The 12,322-nt window shown below is 32.2% G+C and overlaps 1 protein-coding gene and 1 non-coding gene across 3 annotated transcripts in view; both read right to left on the bottom strand.

The window, feature by feature from the left end:
* RELN (reelin) overlaps positions 1–12,322 on the bottom strand; it is a 482,573-nt gene that overhangs the window by 323,286 nt on the left and 146,965 nt on the right. The gene's annotated exons all lie outside the window — the stretch shown is intronic.
* LOC111743125 lies at positions 5,496–5,614 on the bottom strand. Its single transcript, XR_002781591.1, has one exon. It is a non-coding gene; the product is annotated as a 5S ribosomal RNA (ribosomal RNA).

The raw sequence follows: 12,322 nt of genomic DNA, 5'->3' as shown, positions 1-12,322 counted from the left end.
CACCTTTTGTTCCTAGGTCATCAGAAATGAGTCCCTCAAGCTGCCCAGGGTGACACTATCTGGCCCCACCTGGCCCTTGTGACCCTGTGCAGATCCCATGCCACACATTCATCTTTCCTGCCCCCTCTACTCAAAGTCCTGCCTCTGCTACATGGCTGCTAAAGAGTCCAAACAAGTTTATTTCCAGATTTACTCTTCACAGGTAATCAATGGACAATGGGCACAGTTGGAATAGCAATCTAACTAAAAGTGGTGACTCTAAAGAAGCTCATGCACTACTTCAGACAGGTAAGAGACATATTTTGAGGGAAAAGCGGCCTTTTATTGTAGCTTGTAGCTGGCTAGCTCTGAATTTTCCTGGGCTGTAGGGTATTTGCATACATATAACACAGACTAATCTTTTCTTTTTCTTACTGCTTTATAATCTGTAATCAAAGGACTCAAAATGAGGTCTCATCAGCAAAGAGTATTTATCCAATCCTTTATGCAGAATCTGAACGCGAAGGTCCTAAATACGGTAGCATTTTAACTATATTTCAAGCTTCTATCTCAGTTTCTGCTTAATATCACTTTAAAACCTCTTTTTCATTATTGCATTCTAATTCTAGATTATCTAATATCAGTGTTTAAAATTACTTCCTCTTTAAATGTATTTGCTTGCATTTTTAAGCTTCAATTTTGTCATTTCCTATCTCCAACATTCTCTAGGGATCTTTTGAATTTCGCCTTGTTCCTTACTGGTATTTAGTAACAAATACCTCTCCATTTAGCATCATTTGAGAATTTAATTAACTTGCTGTTTTCCCTTGTTTCGGGTCAATAATGAGGATGTTAAAGTAAATGTGCCATTAATCTCCCTGGAAGGTTACTGAAAACCTATTCTCTTGCTACATACATGGCCAGTTATCCTCTGTGATCCTCTGATTCGTGTTTTCTTTTGTTTTGTTTCTTATTACATGGTAACATCCACATCCTTATCAGTTTGAAGTTTCTCATTAAAACTGCATGGGAATTGAGAAAAAGATAATAGCCGAGTAACAATGTTTAGTATCTTTATAGTTATTGAGACCCAGGTATATCAAGAAGGCATACACTAAAAAAATTCTTTATGATTTTCTTCTAAATAAAAGTAACTTTATCTTCAGATGGGGAAACTGAGGCAGGGAAGACAATGACATCAGAACTTTAATGAGTCAATCTACTTTTGTCTTGACTTATTCTAAGGAGAAGACACATATTTTTAAAAGTTAGTATATACATACACGAAAAAATGCTTCATTATTTGGACTTAGTTAAAAAATTGGATTTTCCACATAAGAGAATTTTCCAGATGAGTCCAGAAAACTGAAACTTATATCATGAGCATAGCGAGACAAATCTTAAATTTGGAGTGCAAGTAATGTATCAGGAAGAAGGTCTTTAAGAAAAGGAAGAAGGTTGAAGATCTCTGTCCTCTGTATTTTACTTACCTTCCTTTCCTCTATTTTTCTATTGTAACATGCCGGTTTGACTCCTTTAATGAATCCTTTAAAGACCATGATTTTTCCTTTTCTTTTAAATTTTTCTTTTTTCCCCCAATAGTGGTTTTCCTAAACACTCAAAACAATGCTTACTAATCAATTTATTAACTATTTCCATATATATAAACTCCAGACCATAGTATTTTTAATTAAGAGCTTCTTTAATTTTCTTGTTTTCCCTTTTCATATAATAATAATCAATTTTGTGTGGCTTTGGAAAAGTATTGATTAGTGAAATCTAAAAAAAGCCAAACTCTAAGGAATAGAGTAGACTGGTGGTTATCAGGGGCTGGGGGCGTGGGAGAATTGAGGAGATGCGGTTTAAGGGTACACACCTGCAACCAGCAAATACATAAGTCCTGAAGATCTGATGTACAGCGTAGTCACTGTAGACAATAATACTGTCACAAACTTCAAAGTTGTTAAGAGACTAGATTTTAATTGTTCCCACCACAAAAATGATAATTATGTGATTGTAAAAGAATTGTTAGTGAAAGAAATAATAATTATGTGACATGCTAAAGTGTTACCTAACATTATAGTTGTAATCACATCACAACACATAAATGTATCAAATCACCATGTACACCTGATATATGCAATGTCGTATATGTCACTCATGGCTCAAAAATTAAACACTTTTTTAAAAAGAAAAAAAAAAAAACCAATTGGCTGGGGTTAAACCTAAGCTACAATGCTGCCTCTATTAGCTATAGAAACTAGCTGTGTAATGTGAAAGCTATTTAATTGCTCAAGTCTCTGATTTCTCATCTGTAAAATGATGGTAATAATTCTGCTTATTTCATAAGATTCTTATAAAGATTAAATGAAAATGAAGTAAATAGCCTAGGATAGTAGATGGCACACCAAAAGACACTTGGGGAATCATATATTCCTAAATAAAAATAAGGTTGGATAATCCAACAAAAGCTTTTTTCTGATTTGCTAGTTTGTTCTGGTTGACTTATAAACGAAAATTAAATTTTAGATGTTTATAAGTTAGTTCTTACATTTAATGAATGACCTTATTGGAAGGAGTATAGTTACCTGAACTTAAACCTTTCTTGAAAACCCAGAATATAAATCAATGTGAATTAATAAATCCAAATAAAATCTCCCTATTTTCATCAGTAATCAAGGGTCAGTATTATAGTGTTTAAGTGTAACGCTTCACTGTGTTTGTTGCATTATCAATATGTGACAAAAGGATGGAGAGCAGAAGAGTGGAGCTCAGCCTGCAATGCCCTCCCGAGAGCCCAGATGGCCTATGAGCAGAAGGATGGGCATGGTGTGGTGAAGAGGGAAGTAGAAGACTTGGTTGAGTTCTACTGCGGGCTGTCACCATCTAGCTCAGTGATGTTGAATTAACCTCTCTGGGTCTCAGTTTCCTCATCTTTGAAATGAGAGCTTGCCTTCAAAAGACTAAGAATAGAATTACCGTATGACTCAGTAATCTCTCTTCTGGGTATTTTCCCCCAAAATTTGAAAACACGTATCTGTAAAAACAAATGCACCCTGATGTTCACTGCAGCATTATTCACAGTGGCCAAGACATGGAAACAACCCAAGGATCTTTCGATAGATGATCAGATAAAGAAGATATGGTACATATATACAAGGGACTATTAGCCATAAGAAGAGATGAAATACTGCCATCTGCAACAATGTGGATGGATCTTGAGATTATCATGCTAAGCGGAATAAATCAGATGGAAAAAGTCGAAAACCATAAGATTTCAAGCATATGTGGGATATAAAACTGAAAGCAACAAACGAACAAGACAAACAGAGACTCATGGACACAGATTACTGGTTAACAGAAGAAAGGGGTAAGGGGAATAAAATATTTGGTGATGGAAGGAAATTTAACTTTGGATGGTGGACACACAAGGCAATATACATATGACATATTGTTGAATTGCACACTTGAAACCTATTTGATTTTATTAAAAATGTCACCCCACTAATTGTAATTTAAAAAATAGTAAAAAAAAAAATAAAACAAGAATTTGTATCTTTCTAGCAACCTTTAGAAATATGTTGGAATCTTTCAGTATTATTTTCCTTCGCCAATTTTCAGCTATCCAACTGTCACTGAAGCAACTTAATATACTGAAAAGATTTATTCATGAAAGTGAAATTAGTAGAAGTGCAGACAAATATTATAGAGCTATTTCTGAGTCAATTTTGCTATGGAATTTTTTTCCATTTTCAAATATTTATTTGAGAAATTCGACTCTCAGCCATGTAATCAAATTTTGATTAATATTTGACTTTTACCCAGATGAAAAAGACATTAGTTTAAAGATTCTTTTACATGGTTAAAATGGCCAATATTAATCATGCTCACATTTGTGTTTGTAATAAAACATGTGGTCTAAGACTCAGTCTGTACTGTTTTGGGAAAAGCTTAAGGATATGTATATTAAGAATTCACTTTTCCAGTATAAACTAAATAGAATATAAAAGAGAAAATAGACAACGACAACCATATAATAAAAGAGCAATAACAGAAAAATGTGTATATCATTATTTGTGACAATTTTAAAGACCTATAATCATTACACAATTAAGAATTTAGAAAGTGAATATTTATATAATATAATAAAGCCAATTCTTATTTACTAGTGAAATTTACATTCTCTATGTTTTCTCAAAAAATATAAAATGAGAATGTTACATTCAAATTATACACCTGAAATAACAAAGATTTTTAAAAACATAAACAGTAAACTAAGAGGCTCACTTGCTACTAATTAGTGGCAAAGCTATGCTCTCCAGGGAACTTTGGGTAGGGGACAGCAAGCGTTGCTTTTCCATTGAATTAGTTCACCTTATGAAACAGACATTTAAAAGAAATGTATTGAAACTTATCAATAAAACCATTTAACAATAGAACAAAAAATACTGCAACGTGAGAGACAATGTTTCTTAAAGTGGTGACTAGGTAATTAGAACCATGATAACAAAACTGGCATTTAACTTGTGAATAGCTATCAAACATTATTCTATAGGACTATTACTATTAAAAGTTGAAAAGTAAACTACCTAAAAATTAAAACAAAACATTTTATATCTTTGTGATGCTGGCCTTAGTACAAAAATCAAAATATGGTTTTATTTTAATCAAGTTGACTCTATAGCTTAGCTTTTCATTTTAATAAGGTTGACTTCATAGTTAACTCTACCATGACAATAATATACTTTCATAGTTAGGAGTGTGCAAAGAGCATTAGCTATAAGGTTGTTCATCATAAACTATTACAATAGTGAACAATGGAAACAAGTAAAATGTCCATAATAAGGGACTGATATTTTAGTACAGCCATAGAACAATCTTTTAAACTGTAAGTCCAAATTAAGGCATTTAGCATTCTGACCCAAAAATGAAATGTAGAAAGCCAAAAGTAACTTGACATTTTTATAAAAAACTCAGAAAACAATGTCTAAAACAAGCAGTTGGCAGGAAAAATATATATATATTTCTAATATAACACTTAGATTAAAAAATATAATATATATTTTTTTCAAAGTTCGATTTGGAGTTACCTAAGTGCAATATAGAATTGAAATTACAGAATAAATACTCCTCAAGAAAAATTTCTGATTTCCTTTGATCTTTGAAGAGGTCATCTTTTCTTGCTCCAACTGAGCCATTTAGAAATCTCTCCCTGCTATTATTTGTACGGAATATATGATTGCACAACATACCTAAGGTCCATTTTAGAAAATAAAGAAACTATGTTCTAATAGCAAGATATAAAATTTTAAATCAGGAATTATTTTCCTTGCACTGATGACTTCGTAGGACAGTTTCTTCTTCTTTTTTTTTTTTTTATTGTGATGTTCACTTTATTGCAATGGTCTGGAAGCAAACCTACAATATCCCTGAAATATGCTTGTACATTATATTACAGAACTGAAAAGACCTTCAGAGGATAGGTAGTTAAGCTGTCTTTTTTTATTTTTTTTTTTAACCTTCAGCACCTGGTCTTCCTAGGTGGTCTCCCATCCACGTACTAACCAGGCCCAACCCTGCTTAGCTTCCGAGATCAGACGGGATCGGGCTTGTTCAGGGTGGCATGGCTGTAGACAAGCTGTCTCTTTTAAGTACATTGTGTGTGACATGTTCCAAAGATGGCAAAAGAGGCACGTATCTATTTTCCCTTAAGTCCACAAATATTGCCTTAATTCCTTATTTCCAAGATCTTTAAACAGAAAAAAACACCAAATCAACTCTTCTATTTATAAGTTCTAATGATATATGGATAATATAGACTCAATTGTTCATTTACAAGATATACAATACAAAAATCTCTGTAAAACTATCCATTTCAATGTATTTTTTAAAAAATTTCTCCAATGTGGCATTTATTATAAATTAGAAAGTCTAATTTAAAAAAAAAATCAAATGTTTTGTTTTAATTTTTAGGTTAAATGTGACCATTGTAAATGCCCTAAAGATATATTTACTTAGATTTCATTATCAAAGTATAAAAATATTAATAGCATTTCATTTTTATACGAGAAAATAATGAATGTCCTAGTTGGTATAATATTTAAAAGACTTGATGTTTTCACCTAATATGATTGTAGGTACATTTTTCTGTTCCATCTTTCCATCCCTCACACAAAATGATTCCATGCCAAATCCCTTAAATTCCTCTTTTGAAGTTTAAAATTAATTCCCATGGTTGCTTTTCTATAATCCCCCATCTTTTAAAAATGCAAAATATGATTATACTTTTTGAGAAATCAGATGAAATCCCAAATATCCTATGTGAGTATGTGCCACAATTTTAAAAAGAAAAACCACATACTCATTCTCAAAGCATCTTTCATCGAGGAGTCTAATTCTATAATTAATATGAACAAGGTAACAATTTGCTTTAAGTGTCCTTCATAATGTTAATCAATGTTAAATTATAAAGAACTTCCATGGAAATACACAAGACATGCACATTGATTCTAAATGAAATTCTTTATGAGCAGCTCTATTATACTGAATGGCAAATGAATTCTTAATAACGAGGCACTTGATGTGTTATCCAGAACTGGGGTTGACAAGAACATCACTTAGCTTCACTTTCTAATAATAATATAGCAAGTAACTGATAAAGCACATATATGTTTCAATTTAGAAACAAAAATTTAAAGAAAATGATGTTTTAATAAACCTTTTTAATATAGTCTGTTTCCTGTACAGACTTGCCAAAGGTTTTGCTCTTTTTTAAGCTCATCTTGCCCTTACCATCAGAAGTCCATAACAACAGATGCTGCAATAATTAAAAACCTATCACTATAGACTCTTCCATCACATTACAGACTAGGAAAATGAAGGCGGTTTATGGGTGTCCTTGTGTCACTTTATCCACCTCTTCGTGGCTGACGTGTATGCTTTAATGTGCATCCTTGCATCTCTCCTCCGGCAGGAAGCCTGTCTCTAGGGATCACTTGCAGAAAATAGGACATTGAGTCCATAATTAAAGTAATCTCTTTCCAGGCAGATGCTGCAGTTGGCTCTGTTATCACATATTACAAAAGGCATCTTGAGGGTTATAAAATGTGCAGCAAATAGCTTTGGAGATGAAAAACAGCAATTTTTCATCTAATTTTGAGCCATAGACATGTAAGCACTGTATTGCTACTTTTTGGTTTTGAGCCAAATAACTATTATGGTGCTGAGATGAACCAGGCAGTAACCAAAATTAAAGAATACTTTAGCTTTTATCCTCAAAGTGAGAAAAGCTCTTTTGTAACCATTTTTGCACTTAGCAAATAAGGATGCCATCTCAAATCTGAGCATTAAAGCCTGCAGACAGATTTAGAAAAAAAGGCTTATGCAGCTTAGCTTTACAGCCATACTTTCAATATATTTGCTTAAGTTAAAACCAGAGGTTGATTAAGGAATTGACTATCTTAGCTCTTTGCAACTACAGTGTACGTTTTTAATTTGAAGCATTTCTACTGTTTATATTTCATATAATATTTTAGAACATTGCTCTTTGAATTATGTCAGCCAGATAACTAATATGCTCATATCATTCATAATCTGTTCTATAAATACTAGTAGTGGAAACAAATGGAGGAGATTTGACTAGCATATTTTTGTTCCCAGCTTAGGACTTGTCCATGTGAGTAACCAAAAGCTGACCTCAATACTGTAAGGTGCTAAAATGGAGATGGAAATGCTTTTGTTTAATATTTATTTCTCAGTGCTAAATAAGCCAACTTCTGAATATTAATTGATTCATTCTTAAAGAAGTTATCTTAGAATTCCAGAAAATACATGGTTTAAATTTTTTATTTCCTCAAATTGTGTTATTTTTAACTTTTAACAGTGAAGTTTTACATAGACTTGAGCCTTACAATTAAAAAATACCACTAATAATATTAACCTTTATATTTTACATTAATCTAAATAGAATTCAAAACAAGAAAAATCTTATTTAACATAATTAACATTAGAAATGTTTGTATTCTAGCATGTTTATGCTTTCAGAATTACTATTTGGAAGAGGAGTTTATATAATATTACTTAAATTATTAGAGTAAAAAAACGGGAAGTTGGAATTTTAAATTGTTGATAAAATTTTGTTAAATCTCCAAATTGGTATTTCCAGAGCACCTAAAATGTTATAAAGTCAGCTGTCACCAGTGCATGCCTGGAAGTTTAAATAGCATAGTATAAACCCTAATTCTCTAACACAATCTTCTGGAACATTTGTGCACTCGTGAACTTTTTCATTCATGTATCCATGCAGTGCTTTTATCCATTCTGCAAATAATTAGATAATTTTTGTCCAAATAATTTTATAATACTACATGCAATTAAAATATTAGAAAATATGTACTCAGTATTCTACCACCTCAAAGGCAGTTTTCAATTTTGGATGTTTCTTTCAGCTCTGTCTATATGCATGTTATTTTGTTCTTAGCTAATTACACTTCATCCCTAATATTACTAATTTTCACTTGTTTTGTCTGATATTAATATATTGACAAACTTTCAGCATTTGCCTGGTATGTCTTTTTCCATCTCCGTACTTTAAATGCTTTTGTACTATTATGTTTATGTTTGTCTCTTGGAAGCAATATATGCTGGATTTTTGAAATTGCATTTTGAAAGTCACAGTGTTTTAACTGGTAAATTTAATCTGTTTACATTTATTGTAATTATATATGTATACATACATATTTATATTATATTACATTTTATATTCCTATGCTTTTTCTATTTGCCTTTTTCCTTTCTTCTGATGGATTCATTTTTGTATAATCTTTTCCTTATCCCAACTCCTCATTTTGGAAGTTACACGTTTATTTCTGGTCTATACATTTATATTTTTAGCAATCATCTTTAATTAAGCCTACAACCTTCTTCTAGAATAACTGGAAGACTTTAGAAAACTTTAATACCAATTTCCCTCCTTCCTCCAACTTACACATTGATGTTGCTTAGTACTATAGTTATTCTTTGCCTTTAAATTCTATCCTAAAATATTTATTGGTACATAGTTTATATATAAATTTATTTGTATATTCAATGCATATTTAGTTTCTAACATGCTTACTAATTATTATTAGGAGCAATTATTGCACTATACCATAATTTCATGCATCCTACATATTTCTTCTGTTTTTCTTTTTATTGAATCGCATTCTTTAAAAACTTGCTTTAAAATGATTTGTGTGCAGTAAAAATAATCAAACCTTATGTTTTTGAAAATAATTTGAAGATACCGTTTCACTGTCTTCTGGTATCTTGTTGCTGATGAGAAGGCCACTGACAAAATATAGGTAATATTTTTTCTCTTTGGTTTCCTTTGAGATTTTCCCTTTCTTTGATATTCTGAAGGTTCACTATAATCTATATCAGTACTAATTTATTTCATTTATCTTGTTTAGCTAGAAAAAACTCATATCTTCCTTATTTCTAGAAAATTCTTCATTATCTCTTAAATATGCCTGTGCTCATTCTTTCTTTTTATTCTCTCTTTCTAAAACTTCTATTAGATGTTAATTTCTTAACTTGGTATTCTACACCAGGTTAATATTGTAAAATCAGGCTCCTCATATGCTGAGAGTTTTTGTTTCTCATGACTTAACTTTACCAAAGGCTCCAGTCAGATGACAAGTTTCTTTGCTGTTTTCCCAAGCAGTGATGGATAATACTTGAGGTTCCAGGCTTCATGCAGTTCCAGCTCCCTCTCCTTCCCTATTTCCTGCTGTCTTTGAAGGGGCTCATGACTACCATTCCAGGTCCCACTCAGGTTAAAACTCTAGACTCTAGGACCTAAATCCAGGTTTAATATACCTGTAGGCTACCACAGTGTCAGCTCCCACTTCCTGATTCAGCTTTGATACCTCTTCTTTCTTTTGGCACCTCACATTTTCTGTTTCATTCAAACCAGTTTTATATGTTTTTTAAATGTTTACTCAGTTTAAGTTTCTATGTGACTTTAGTGGAAAAAAATTCTGTTGTGCCAGCTTAGTCTTCCATGATGCCAGAAGTCCTCTCTAAACATAATTGTAATGTATCTGAAGTTGTAGAAGCAAGTTTTTATGCTTTTGTCAGTTAATACTCCAAGCTTCTCCCAAGTTGCCATACTGTCTTCATAATTATTATTATTATTTTAAAAGAGACATAGAGTGGTAATATGAAGTGGTAGTTAAAAGGACACATTTTAGATCCAAATGGACCAACTCCATGAGCTCTTCAAGCTCTTCCTTCAATGACAACAGTTCTGGGAGAGCAGAAGAACTTAGTAGGCTACCTAATACACAGGTGCTCACTAAACGTAAGTTGCTATTTTTACTACTACTGTGATCATCATCATCATCATCATCATCATCATCAAATGGTATTCCAAATTCCATTATTACTCATTTTCATGTTAAAAATGGTTAGCTTTCCAGCCAGCTAATTGTAACTATTAGGCGCATGGTGGTAAATTTTCATGGGATAAGGGCACATTTGAAAAGGCCCAGAACTTAAAACACTGTGGCATAGAATAAAAGGGAGATTAGTAGGATGGGAGCAGGAGCTGTGAGGGCAGGAAGAGGAAAGGTGCTTTAGCTCAGGGCAGCCAAAGAGCAGCACTAAGCGTGAGCACTGTAAATGAAGGTAACCAGAGAGAACCCTCATCTGTCACACTAGGTCTACCACTGCCCATAAAGTTAAGGACCATAGAAATTGCTACACCAACAAACAAAATTAAAATGAACAGTTAGGTGACCAGCTTTTACAAAAAACTGCCCCACTTTGCCACGTTAGCAGATACGATAGTTCAAGTTCACAAAACAATTGCAAAATCTTGTTACATGGTTACATTCTGTAAATGTTAAGGTTATATTAGAAGAAATGATAAATTCATTAGATACTCTAAACAGTGCTGCACACTAGAACTTTCTGTAACAATGGATCTGTGTTGTCCAATATAATAGTCACTAGATATACGTGGCTATTAAGAACGTGAAATGCTGCTAATGCAAGTGAGAAATTAAGTTAATTTTATTTTATTTTAATTAATTTAAATTTAAATAGCCACACTTGTGTCTTATAGCTGCCACATCAGAAAGTACAGTTTGAAACAATTTTTAGAATATATGTGTGTTTGTGTATATATGCATATATGTGCATGTGTATATATACAAATGTGTGTATGTGTATATATATATGTATATAAATATACACACATATATTCAAATAAATACACACACACATATTCATGGGGAAAGGACATGGTCTTTAAAAAATCTTATCTGGAAGATGCAATCAAAATTTTATTTCATATTTGTAATAATATCTCACTATTTAGAGACATCACTAAAAGCAGAACTAAATAAAATCCTGCTGCTAGTATACATTATCTAAGTGACTATATTGGCAAACCAGTTTTTGTTGCCATGATAAAAACTTATTCACCTGTTTCCCAATCATCACTACTTGACATCACTAATTCTGACTGTGTAGGCAGTTTAAAGAAAAAAAAATAATTTCACATTTGAGGCTTTCTAAAACTGGTTTCATTCTACTAATAGAGAAATAATCCAAATCTCTGCCCACATCTCATTTAGGAAACGTCTATTAGATATAGAGAACTGTTAGTAATTGTTATACATCAAGCTTTAAAATTTACTGACTTTGGTCTTTTGCTTTCACAAATGTTCCATGTGGTTTCAAGTTAATAGTGCCAAGTGGAATAGTAATCCCATTTAACCACAAGGCCTTGTAATAAGAAGCATCTTGTGGATGCCAAACCTCAGTTCAGTTACCTAAAGGCATTAGCTATATGCCTCCACAAGTTATGATTCCATTATAAGTATGGAAGGGTGAATTTGATATAAGATTTTTGTTTTTGTTTCGGGGAAGGCAGTGTTTGTTTGTTTTTCAGCTCTAGACAACAACTATTTGCTGTGGGATAGAATTCCAGAGATGCAGGTCCATCTTTGTAACCTATTTAAAAATATTTCATTACTGAAATAGAAAAACTTTCTCACTATAAAGCAGATCCATTTCTCTGATGGTTTTATGATTTTGATACATAAAAAAAGTGTCATAATGAGATTCTAGTAGATTGTCCTAATATAATCAGTGTTGTTTATACTGTGGCTTCTTAAAGAAGTAGAAGACAGAAGAAAAAAGAAAGACAGGAAAAAAAAGAAAGGCGTAGTTTTGTCTTTTGAATATCTGTCAATTTTTTAAAAATGTTGTATAATTAACATAATAAAAATTATTTCTTCACACCTTCCGGGAGATTAATGGACATATTTTATCTCAATATTTTACCACATTCCCT

This window comes from Pteropus vampyrus, unplaced genomic scaffold (assembly GCF_000151845.1).
Source record: "Pteropus vampyrus isolate Shadow unplaced genomic scaffold, Pvam_2.0 Scaffold107, whole genome shotgun sequence".
Lineage (NCBI taxonomy): Eukaryota > Metazoa > Chordata > Mammalia > Chiroptera > Pteropodidae > Pteropus > Pteropus vampyrus.
The sequence above is the reverse complement of the archived record's forward strand: the minus strand, read 5'-3'. Positions and strand labels throughout refer to the sequence as shown.